Source organism: Engraulis encrasicolus, chromosome 8 (genome assembly GCF_034702125.1).
Source record: "Engraulis encrasicolus isolate BLACKSEA-1 chromosome 8, IST_EnEncr_1.0, whole genome shotgun sequence".
Classification (NCBI taxonomy): domain Eukaryota; kingdom Metazoa; phylum Chordata; class Actinopteri; order Clupeiformes; family Engraulidae; genus Engraulis; species Engraulis encrasicolus.
In genome coordinates this window covers 49,431,434-49,443,318 of record NC_085864.1, presented here as the reverse complement: position 1 = coordinate 49,443,318, position 11,885 = coordinate 49,431,434, and the positions used below count along the sequence as shown (strand labels likewise).

At 40.4% G+C, this 11,885-nt stretch overlaps 1 long non-coding RNA gene across 1 annotated transcript in view; it reads right to left on the bottom strand.

The window, feature by feature from the left end:
- Positions 1-2,724: 2,724 nt before the first annotated feature.
- The window catches only part of LOC134453757 (uncharacterized), a 9,217-nt gene continuing 56 nt past the window's right edge, over positions 2,725-11,885 (bottom strand). The window contains exons 1-7 of the long non-coding RNA XR_010035729.1: positions 11,604-11,885; positions 9,873-9,975; positions 9,652-9,750; positions 8,726-8,831; positions 8,302-8,403; positions 7,395-7,467; positions 2,725-3,590 (exon numbers count right to left, since the gene is read on the bottom strand). The exon at positions 11,604-11,885 is cut by the window's right edge and continues 56 nt beyond it. This is a non-coding gene — a long non-coding RNA (uncharacterized LOC134453757). The remainder of the gene's footprint in view (positions 3,591-7,394; positions 7,468-8,301; positions 8,404-8,725; positions 8,832-9,651; positions 9,751-9,872; positions 9,976-11,603) is intronic.

Here is an 11,885-nt window from a genome sequence, read left to right as displayed (position 1 = left end):
CTCAGTTGACCCCACACTCTCCTTCTCCACACCCTCCTCTAGAGCCAGCTAGCCCCCCACACTCTCCTTCTCCACACACTAGGCCTACTTCAAGACACACTCCTCCACAAGTCCTGTGCTCAGCTCAGCCACCCAGTTTAGATCAGTGTGTCCTGCAGTGTTTTAATGTTCTGATGGTAACACTTTATTTTAGGGATACATCTATTAGCACTAATACATAAAATGTTCCTGTATAAGTAACTTGTAAGGCATGTACAAAGCAAAATCAAACATTTGTTAGGCATGTATTCGCAAATGTCTTGTTCATGCACAATAAGGCATTTATTACCAATTTAACCTTAGTAAGGACCTAGTAGGCCTTAGCGTTTGGTTAGTACATGCCTTACAAGTTACTTATGCAGGCATTAACATTGTATGTATTTGTGCTTATAGATGTATCTCTAAAATAAAGTGTTATCCTTCTGATTGATTACCTGGGCTGACTTTAGGCTCATTACGGGGACATTAGCAGTTAGCCACCCACACTCTCCTTCTCCACACCCTCCTCCAGAACCATGCAGTTAGCCACCCACACTCCGGCTTCTCCACACTTCTTTTAACCCCTTAGCACAGCACTATGGCTCTCTGCAATGTCACAGCAATGTTGTTATGATGTAGTTAAGCATGTTCAGCAAGTGAATAGGGTCGCCGGCGACCCCAGCTGCAGTAAGAGGCTACAGTCCCGTCCATACTCCTACTCCCTCTCCAACATATACCCCTCACCCGGTTTCTCTACACCCTATTCTGTTCCTTTTCTCCCCAAATCCTCTCTTCACAAACAATTTTAGTGATATTGGTGTGCTTCGCAAGCAGCCGACATGGACCACATGGAATACAGACAGACATACTGACAGATTTTTCTTCCGGCAGGGCATGGGAGATGAGAGAGAGAGATGTACACTCATTGACAACATGGATTCCAATAGCTGATTTGTCAGGAGTATGGCCTGGGAGATGTGGAGATGAGTGGAGACGGGTTATGGAAGGCTGCCCAAGGAGTGACAACACACACCTGGTATACTGGAATAATGACGAATCCTAAATCAATCTGTTTCACTCACTCTCTCAATCGCACACACACACACACACACACACATGCATGCATGCACGCACGGACGCATGCACGCGCACGCACACACACACACACACACACACACACACACACACACACACACACACACACACACACACACACACACACACACACACACACACACACACACACACACACACACACACACACACACACACACCTACACACACTTTCCCTTTCCACACATCATGGAGTACATGGATTCCAATATCTGACTTGTCAGGAGTGTGGCCTGGGAGATGTGGAGATGAGTGGAGACGGGTTATGGAAGGCTGCCCAGGGAGTGACAACACACACCTGCTATTCTGGAATAATGATGAATCCTAAATCAATCTGGTGGAAACGACGATGGCGGCAAATTTTCAAGAGCGTCTCATTGAGCTTGTCCGAAATTACAAACATTGGAGATGTGTTGAGACGCGTAATGGAAGGCTGCCCAGGGCGTGAAAACACACACCTGGTATTCCCACCCATGTTTGGACTGGAATAATGACAAATCCCAACACACACCTGCTATTCCAATACATGTCTGTACTGCTAAAATGACAACAACACACACCTGCTATTCCCACCCATGTTTGGACTGGAATAATGACGAATCCCAACACACATCTGCTAATCCAATAAATGTTTGTGCTGCTATAATGACAAATCCCAAATCAATGTGTTTTCTGGCTGGTGTCCTGATTGCCTCTGCAGACACTGGAATGGTTGTCATGTGTAGAGCTACTCAATGTCGTAGTGTCAGCTTTCCATAGAGAGTCGAGTCTTGCACCATGATTGAAATTCAAATTCTTTGTATGACCAGTGCATGTAAAGAAATTGACAATAAAACCTACTTGACTTGACTTGACTTGATTGGAGTCATGTATTGAGTGTTTCAGGCAAGCTCTCCCCTAACCAAGCATATGTTCAATAGTGAATCACCAGAAATGCAACAACCCATGTAATATTATGTGCTGAAGATGTGAAAGAATTATGTCATCAACATCATTTTCTGGAAAAAATCCTTTGGATATAGTTATTATTTTCTTTTTATTCATTCACTAGCAAGCACGATGACGTTTCGACCTCTCTGTCTTCCTCAGATTTTGAATCTGCTTTATGCGTATCTATTCACCACCACCACCACCACCACCACCACCGTCATCATCATCATCATCATCATCATCATCATCATCATCATCATCATCAGCAGCAGCAACAACATACACTCTTAAAAAAGATTGGTTAAAATAAACAAAAAATTAGTAGTTTTTAACCGATCTGTTCGATTAATATGTGTCCGAGAAAAATATTAGTCAAAATAACCGATTAGACTTCAGTTAAAATTTCAACCAATCTAGATCGGTTAAAAAACTAACCAATTCCAAATCGGTTGTTTTGACCAATAGATTGGTTATGTTTAACCAATCTTTATAAGTCAAAAATGTACCAATCCCCCAATGGTTGTTTTGACCAATTTGTTCGATTAATATGTGTCCGACACAGATATTGGTTAAAATTTTAACCCATTTTATTTGGTTAGATGGACACTGCAATTACTTCACTCCAAATGAACAGTTTCAAAGCTATATCAATCATAACCAATAACCAAGATTTGAGTTTGTTTTCACAAAGTTTATTAACAATTTAATTTCAAAAGGCTTTAAAGCACTGATCTGAAAGGATGGGGATACAGTAACTTACAGCAATCTGTTCCTTCCCAACACTGATGATGGTAAAGTTGTGTGAACACAACAAAAAGACAGGCTGGTATTAAGGGACATTTTAAAAAAAAAGAAAAATCAAAAGCAGAGGTAACATTTTATGCTTGGTGAGCCGTTTTCGACGAAAATTCAAATTACAAATGCATGCATATCCTGTGACTATTACTTACTTACAAAACGTTAAGGTTGTGCTTGACAACCGGAGAAAACCTCAGAGTCAACATGATCTTACTTTAAGTTATATTCAAAGAACAGTACATTTTTGCAAAACAAGGAGGCAAGTATCACTTAGAATGGCATACAATGCTGTTTCTCCAGTACCAGGTAAATTACCTGAATCTGCATAGGATGTAGTCTGCATGTCAGTGGAATCAGAAGTAATTAAAATACACATGGTGTGGAATGGTGGTGTTTGCGTAGATGTTTTAAAAAATGTCCAGTGACTACAGAGCAACTTGAAGTGAGAAATGTTCCAGTACTTTGGCCCACTTTTTGGTTGAGATGGTTATATCGTACACATATTCAAAAGAGGCAAAAACAGAGTTAAACTGTGGTGGATATGCCAAGTTACACACCCAGTAGAGCATGAAAAGCTTGTCACTGCGCAAGTCAGGCAATCAGCAACAGGAATGGTTACATTGTCATCCATGGCAGTGATGACACTGCCGTGTCAAACTCTCGCCTCCTAGTAGTGGGGTCCTTGAAACCTTCTCAGTGTCAGTGCCGAGGGATGCAAAGTTGGTTCCAGTCTGAAAGAATTTTTAAGATTTGAGAGAGAGAGAGAGAGATACATCAATGGTGCTTAGCCCCATAATGCACGCCATACCATCTGAAACATGCTGTAATAGTCATTGAAAGGTTAACTCCTTAACGTTCCAGGGGGCGCCCTCGCCCCCGTTTATGATCATATTTCATATTTCATATTTCATATTTCATATTTTGTGTATTGCACGAAATATAGTCACCCATCATACCAAATTAAAGCTTTCCCTTTCGTCTTTCCAGCCATAAGACTCATTTTTGACCCAAACACACACCCTGCATTCATTTCACTGTTTTATGAAGAAATTATGAAAAGTCATATTCGATAAAATTATGTAATCGCTTACCGCTGAAGACCTCGTAGCGTTATCAGATCGACCACGTCAATCAAACAAACCACCAGCCCCTTCCTTAGTCTTCATAGAACACACCCAGTGCAAAAGTTTTGGTAAATATCCTCACTTTATGTCCATCAAAGGCTTGAATTGGCAGCTGCATCTTGCAACATGGAAAAAACGCGACATTTTTTTTTGCCGTTGAGAAGCAAAAATCCACCAGAAAGGATCTGTGTTCACACACTTCCTTGATATCTGCGTGCAACCACACTTTTCTTCTGTAGATTCAAGTACCGTTTGACCAATGACAGTGAAGTATGTGATGACTCATAGGCTTGAAAGCCAATCAGTGCTGACCATGCATTAACTTTACTTCTGCACTTAGGAGCTTGGTTTTCACATTTTTCTAGAAATATCACATAAATGAAGCTATCAGTGTTGTAGTCAAGAATCTAAGGAACTCAGTGATATGTAGATTGTATGGGTTTTGACTGGAAAATGTCACTAAAAAAACCAGGGCGTAAACCGAGACGCGAGTTTTAAGCTCATCAGCTGTTGCGCACAGCTGTTTTCGCTACTATGCTACGCGCGTAAGCGCTCGGTTCCGTATTTGTTGTTTGGAGCAGAAAACGGCATCTAAACTCGAAGGGATATAAAGATTCACCCTTCTGGGTGTAAATGGAAGAATGTACTGGACATGACAGTGATGAATGAATCAGATGAAATTCAGATGGATATATGACTGCTGCTGTAACTAAGACGGATGTCGACCATTTCATAAAACTCTTCAAGGGGTATGTTTTCCATCTTTATGTCTTCAGTAAAACTGTTCATGATGCTTTTAGACATTTGAAAACCCAACGGTTCTCAGTTATTGAAGGTGGCACATTGTTCCTCATTAATGTGTATTTACATACAAGGGTAGATTTCGTTGTTTGTTTGTTTGTAGCCTACATGTAATGGAGGCTAACTAGCAGAGTTGACTAGGCTATGCGCTTAGTGTTATGAACGTAACGAGGGCATGGGGAGAGAAAGAAAGAGAAGGGGGTGAGATAGGGTGACCAGCTCGTGTGAAAGGAAAGGAAACAGATAGNGAGTGAGAGAACTGTCTGTGGAGACGTGTTGCATCGAGAGCATACTGTACACAGCCTTTGCAACCCTGTAGCTGTTTTGTGCGCGCATATGCGCTACACGAAAACTAGGACGCTAGGGAATGAAAACACCATGCTATAAACCTTCACGATGCACTACACGTTCGCTGGTTGAGTGTTTGTATACTATGCCTTTAGTGTTATGAACGTAACAAGGGTGTGGGGAGAAAAGAGAAAGTAACAAATAAACAGGGAGTGAGACTGTCTGTGGAGTGTTGCGTCGAGAGAGAGCATACTGTACACAGACCTTGCTGTGACTTAATTTGTGCACGTATGCCCCAGGGAAACTAATAGAGGAGTGACTGTCTAAAAGTTATGAATTCAGGTCACTCATAACACTGCTATTTTCATTGAGACTGTGGCTTTTGTGACTGTGTTGTGCTCCTTGAGATGAGAGGATGAGGGAGGAGAGGAGGGGAGGAGGATTTCTATTCCATAGTGAGCAACAAGGACTAATTTCAATGTGTGGAAAGGTGCATAGAGCAGGTGTGTGTGTGTGTGTGTGTGTGTGTGTGTGTGTGTGTGTGTGTGTGTGTGTGTGTGTGTGTGTGTGTGTGTGTGTGAGCAGATCTGTATTTACTCTCGATTCAGATTACGCCCTCCACACACACACACACACACACACACACACACACACACACACACACAACACACATACACACACACACACACACACACACACACACACACACACACACCTGCCAGACTGTCATTGACTGTATGCATATAAAAGTCACTTACAATAAAGACAGAAATGTGTATATCTAAAGTACAAACATCGAGATTGCATGTATTTCCCCCCTTTTTTGCCAAGGTATACATCCAGGTCACTCATAAACTGTTGTTTTTCAAACTTGGGACTGTGCCTCATAGTGACTGTTTTGTGCTCCTTCAGAGGAGAGGAGAGGAGGAGATGAGGAGGGGAGGAGGAGGAGAGGAGGAGGAGGAGGAGGAGAGGAAGAGGAAGGAGAGGAGGATTTCTATCCCATAGTGAGTAACAGAAAGAAAAAACTATGTGTGGGAAGGTGCATAGAGAAGTGGTATGTGTGTCTGTGTGTGTGTGTGTGTGTGTGTGTGTGTGATGTGTGTGTGTGTGTGTTGTGTGTGTGTGTGTGTGTGTGTGTGTGTGTGTGTGTGTGTGTGTGTGTGTGTGTGTGTGTGTGTGTGTGCAGTGTGTGTGTTTGGCAGTGCGTAATCTGAGTTCAGGGTAAATACACAGATTTGCGACCCACCCCCAACCCCCCCCATCTGCGCCCCGAACACACAACACCCCCCAAATCACCCCCACCCCACCACACACACACACACACACACACACACACACACCTCTGTCAGCCTGTCATGGGCTTATGCATATAAAAGTCACTTACAATAATGACAGAAATGGGTAGATATCTAGAGTACAAAAAATCTATATTGAATGTATTTTCCCCCTCCTTTGCTTTTTAGTCAGGTTTTCAGAAAAATCAGGGTTTTGAGGTATTCTAACAGTACAATCTAATTCTCTAAAGTGTAACCTTTCAAAGATATGTAATTTTTTTATCGGTGATGTTGCATTTACAAGTAATGGCATATTTTCCATCATCATACCTATACGTCTCCAAAAGTGTCCATTTGGAGACTCCAAATGGTACCTTGCAAAACGCCTAGGCATACCCACATATAAAATGGTGTAGAGAGCCCACCTTTTGAGATTTTGTTTTGAAATTTGAAATGTAAGTTCTTAGGACTTGTTGCCTTTGTTTCATTCTGTCTGTAACCCCTTACCTCACAGTAAAGGGTATGTTTCATAGATGTACATTTTATTTATTCTAGGCGAGGGTCAAAAATTATCAAAAGTTACAATAATTACTTAATCTACAGATTTCACCAGAAGAATTTACAGTGGATCTGACTATATGTAAAGAAACTAGAGAATGTCTGCTTTACAAAAGTGGTCTTATTTTGTCCATAGCACAAAGGGCCGGGGTACAGTTACAACTTCAATTTGGGTACGCCTTTTCAGGCGTTTTTCAGGCAAATCGCCAGGAATGTTAAGGGGTTAATTGCCAGTACTACTCTACTATGACATAACATAGGGCCTTTAGTAATGCTCAGTAATTGCCATTCTGGTAACCACAAAATTTATAACGCCCTGTTTTAACAGGTTATATAGAAAGCTTTACTCTACTGAGTGAACGGTATAAATCATGCAGTATCAGGAAGCTTAATTAACACCAAGTATAGCCAAAATCAACAATGCACACAACTATATCGTGACTTGTTCTTTCTAAATAAAGGTTAAAAAAATGTCTGGCAGACGTACCAAACTTGGCATCTCCAGAAAGCGTGGAAATTTCTCAAAGATGTCACGCATGGAGGGGGAGTCCTCAGCGATCCTGAAAAATACAACAAATTGAGAAAACGTAACCCAAATACTCCACTCAATGAAACGGTGGGCTCAGTGTCATAGGCCTAACAGCAGAAGGCACCAAGGGTGCGTTTGTAAACTGCCGCTCTGAGCACACAACAATTGGTAATGTCATGTATGAGCAGTGGTGGACAAAGTAAAAGTAAAAGTAAAAAAAACAGTTTCTTTCCAACACAGGTAACTTATCTGAGTAAAAAGTAGACCGATGTACTTGTCTTACGACGAGCTGATTCTGCACAGGTTGGATTGAGTTTGTGGTGGGTTCTTGTTAGGTTTTTATTGTTTTTCAGTAATAACACAGTCTATCTCAATAGGTAGGTATACTGGAGCAAACGGTAGCAGCTATGTAATATCATGTGCTACTGTTGTAATTACACCACAAAAGTACTTTTACTTTGTCCACCACTGTGTACGAGTGTGTTATTCAGACTGTTAGATAGTAGACATTTGAAACACACATTTGGTGCAGATTTATTACAATTTGCTTACCGGTATATTTAGAAACTTTTTTTTTTCAGTATTTTTAGACATGGTGCTACAAAGGGGATCAATGTACTGTAACCAGGCAGCTGCCATCCTTAACCCTGTAGTGCAGCGTTATGGCTCTATGTAATGTCATAGCAATGTTGTTATGATGTATTTAAGCATTTTCAGCAAGTGAATAGGGTCGCTGGCTACCTATCCTCTCAAAATAACACACAAGATGAACAGGATGCATCTCTGATTAACAGTGTGTGGTTCAAACTGTTCAGACATTTGAAACACACATACATGTGGTGTACATTTGTGAATGGTTGCTAACCTTTAGAAATTCTGTCAATGTTCAGAAGCATTTGCAGACATGGTCCAGGGGGCTCAAGTACGACCAGAGAGCAACCATCCAGCAATAAGGATATCTTCTGAGCTGCACACAACATTATAACACAACACACAACATTAATTTGCATCTCATATTGACAGCATGAAATACATAGCATGTTTAGCACTTTGACTTTTATAAAAATACATGCAGGGCTTTTTGTAGGATTTTTTGGCATGAGGGAGCATCATGGCAGGTTTCGGGGGTGAAGGGGGGTGTCCAATTGGGGTGCTCAAATATGTATATATAAAAATAAAAGTATGAGGGTGCACCCACGGAGGTATGAGGGTGGAGCGCCCCTATTTCCCCGTTCAGAAAAAGCCCTGACATGGATTGGTTTTGTGTGAATTCATGAACTTAAACTCACCTCTTGCAACAGTGTTTATTTTCTCTGAGGTACACCACACCACAGGAATCACTCAGTGTAATCAGACAGCTTCCATGTAGGATCCTTCAGTAATATTCTCAGTCATCTGCAAAGCATGACAGCACAAAACATGAACATGATTATGCATTTATAGGCCTAATTATTACAAGAAAATAATGAAAAATGATAACACCGTCACCACCACGACACAATATGATGATGAATAGGCCTAGAGTATGAAACATCTAAAAGATACATGTCTGTATACATGTAAAATGTTTTTTTTTTGTTTGTTTGTTTTATATCATTGATCATTTTCCCAGACGGATTGACAACAGATGGCTCAAAGAATTCAGTGTGCTAAACTGGAGGGCAAAAAGAGCAGATTATGTATCTTTCTGGATATTTTACTCATCACTTGAAATTAAATCTAAATCTAAATCTAATCTAAGATGTCACGCATAGAGGAGGAGTCCTCAACGATCCTGGAAAATACAACAAATTGACAAAATGTAACCCAAATACTCCAATCAATGAAACGGTGGGCTCAGTGCCATTGGCCTAACAGCAGAAGGCACTAAGGGTGCGTTTGTAAACTGCCGCTCCGAGCACATAACATATTGGTCATGTCATGTATGAGTGTGTTATTCAGACTATTAGATAGTAGACATTTGAAACACACATTTGGTGCAGAGTTATAAAAAATGCTTACATTTACAAACTGATTTTTCTCAGCATTTTAGACATGGTGCTACAAAGGGGATCAATGTACTGTAACCAGGCAGCTGCCATTATTCCTTAACTATCCTCTCAAAATAACACACGGCATGATCAGGACGCATCTCTGATTAACAGTGTGTGCTTCAAACTGTTAAGACATTTGAAACACACATACATGTGGTGTAAATTTGTGAATGGTTGCTAACCTTTAGAAATTCTGTCAATGTTCAGAAGCATTTGCAGATATGGTCCACTACGACCAGAGCTACCATCCAGCAATAAGGATATCTTGGCCATCTTCTCAGCTGCAATAATAACACACAACATTAGTATGCATCTCATATTGACAGCATGAAATACAGAGCAAGTTAGAACTTTGACTTTTTAAAAATACATGGATAGGCTTTGTGTGACTTTATAAACTCACCTCTTGCAACAGTGTTTATTTCTCTGAGGTACACCACACCAGAGGAATCACTCCGTGTAATCAGCCAGCTTCCATGTAGGATCCTTCAGCAATATTCTGTCATCTGCAAAGCAAGACAGCACAGAACATGAGCATGATTATGTATCAATATGCCTAATTATTACACAAAAATAAAGTTTGAAAAATGATAACACCACCATGACACAATAGGCTGAATAGGCCTACAATATGAAACATCTATAAGATGCATTTCTTAAATTGTTTTCATTGATCATTTTCCCACACGGATTGACACCAGATGGCTCAAAGAATTCAGTGTGCTAAACTAGAGGGCAAAAAGAACAGATTATATATCTTTCTGGATATTTTACCCATCACTTGAAATGAAATCTGATGCATAGCCCACTTGTTAAGACCTCTAAAATCACTAGGCCTACTAGTAGATCCAAAAAGGATGGGCAAAGAAATCTGAATATTTATTGCAGTAACCATACAAATTAAGCATCTTTGATCAAGCCAAAAATTAAGCACTCTACACATCTGGGTGTTTCTGGGCTCATTATTTCAGGAGAAATCTGTCAAATAGGTAATGCCTATTTATTGAAAAGAACACGATCTGATGGCTGACAGTGGTTTCACCCTGAACAGAGAGAACAGCCCACAGAGTTGGCAGTAACAGAATGGGACAAAACAGCACACTGTGTGCACAATAACAAGTTCAGAATCAGTTTACTTACTTCCTTTACACAACGAACAGGGAAAGGCACATGTGTTAAAACATACTTCAGAGCAAGTGTATAGTCAAAATGAGTTCGTTTCTAACAATAAAAATCAGGCATAAGTTGTGGCTACTTCAAGCTTCTGAGTCAGCTAAAATATAAGCTGATGTTGCTAACGAACTTCTAGCTAGCTCTTCTCTCTGGTATTTGTGTTTTACTTTGGCTCAAGTACATTAACTGGATATCTTCAGAGCATACTTATACTCAAAGGGAGTTCGTTTCTAACAAAAAAAGACTTTAGCTAGCTAATGTTGCTAGCGGACAAGAGATTCATTATTCAGTTTGGCTAGTTGCTAGCGGACATTTAGCTAGCTCTTAACTTTGGCGCCAACAGGCTTACAACACTAACTTGGCATGTTGTAACTTCAGAACAAAATTATATCCAAAATGTGTTCGTTTCTAACAAGAAACCAATATTCAGTTATGAATACATCGGGCTATTTCAAACATCCCTCAACAAAGGCAACATGATTTAACCGTTAGACTATAGCTAATTGTTGCTAGCGAACCACCTCATCATGCAGCGCTAGCTCTTTCAGGTGAAGAGGCCGGCGCAAACAATCTCTGGCCGGCGGGGAAGCACTCCCTTCGGCCCTCCTCCAGAAACCACTGATAGCTATGTTGCTAGCGGACATTTAGCAAGGTCTTGACTCTGACATGGGTGTTTTGGCACCACTGGACAAGTTTTATAGCTCTTTCGGAGCAAATCTATATTGTAAATTTCGTAGAGTTTGTTTCTAACAAAACACAAACTTTCCAACAAAGTTGTGAAAACAACCTAGGGCTAAGTTAGCATACCGGTAGTTATAATAGTGGCCTGTTAGCGGAGGTATGGTCTGAAGACAAATTCATTGCAAATTACCATCCTGAACAAGAAACTGTTTCGTTATTCACTGTATATTTGGCATTGTCTTGAAATTATTAACGAAACATTGAAAATAAACGAACTTACCTCACAAAGTGTTTGAATTCCACCAATATCTCAAACGGCTTTCCTGCAGCACCAAGATGGCGGCTTTGTCAGAAAATTGAGAAGCAGAGTTACGTACTTGACGTTGAGCGTCAGACCTGCGTCAGTTACCAATCTCTTAGTTAACATTTGCTTAACCAATGATATTAGTCATTTTTCAACCAATCTGTTATTAAAGTTAACCAATATCTTTGTTAAATCAACCAATTTGTTCTTAACCAATGATATTAGTTGTTAGATAACCAATTTGTTTGTTTAATAGTT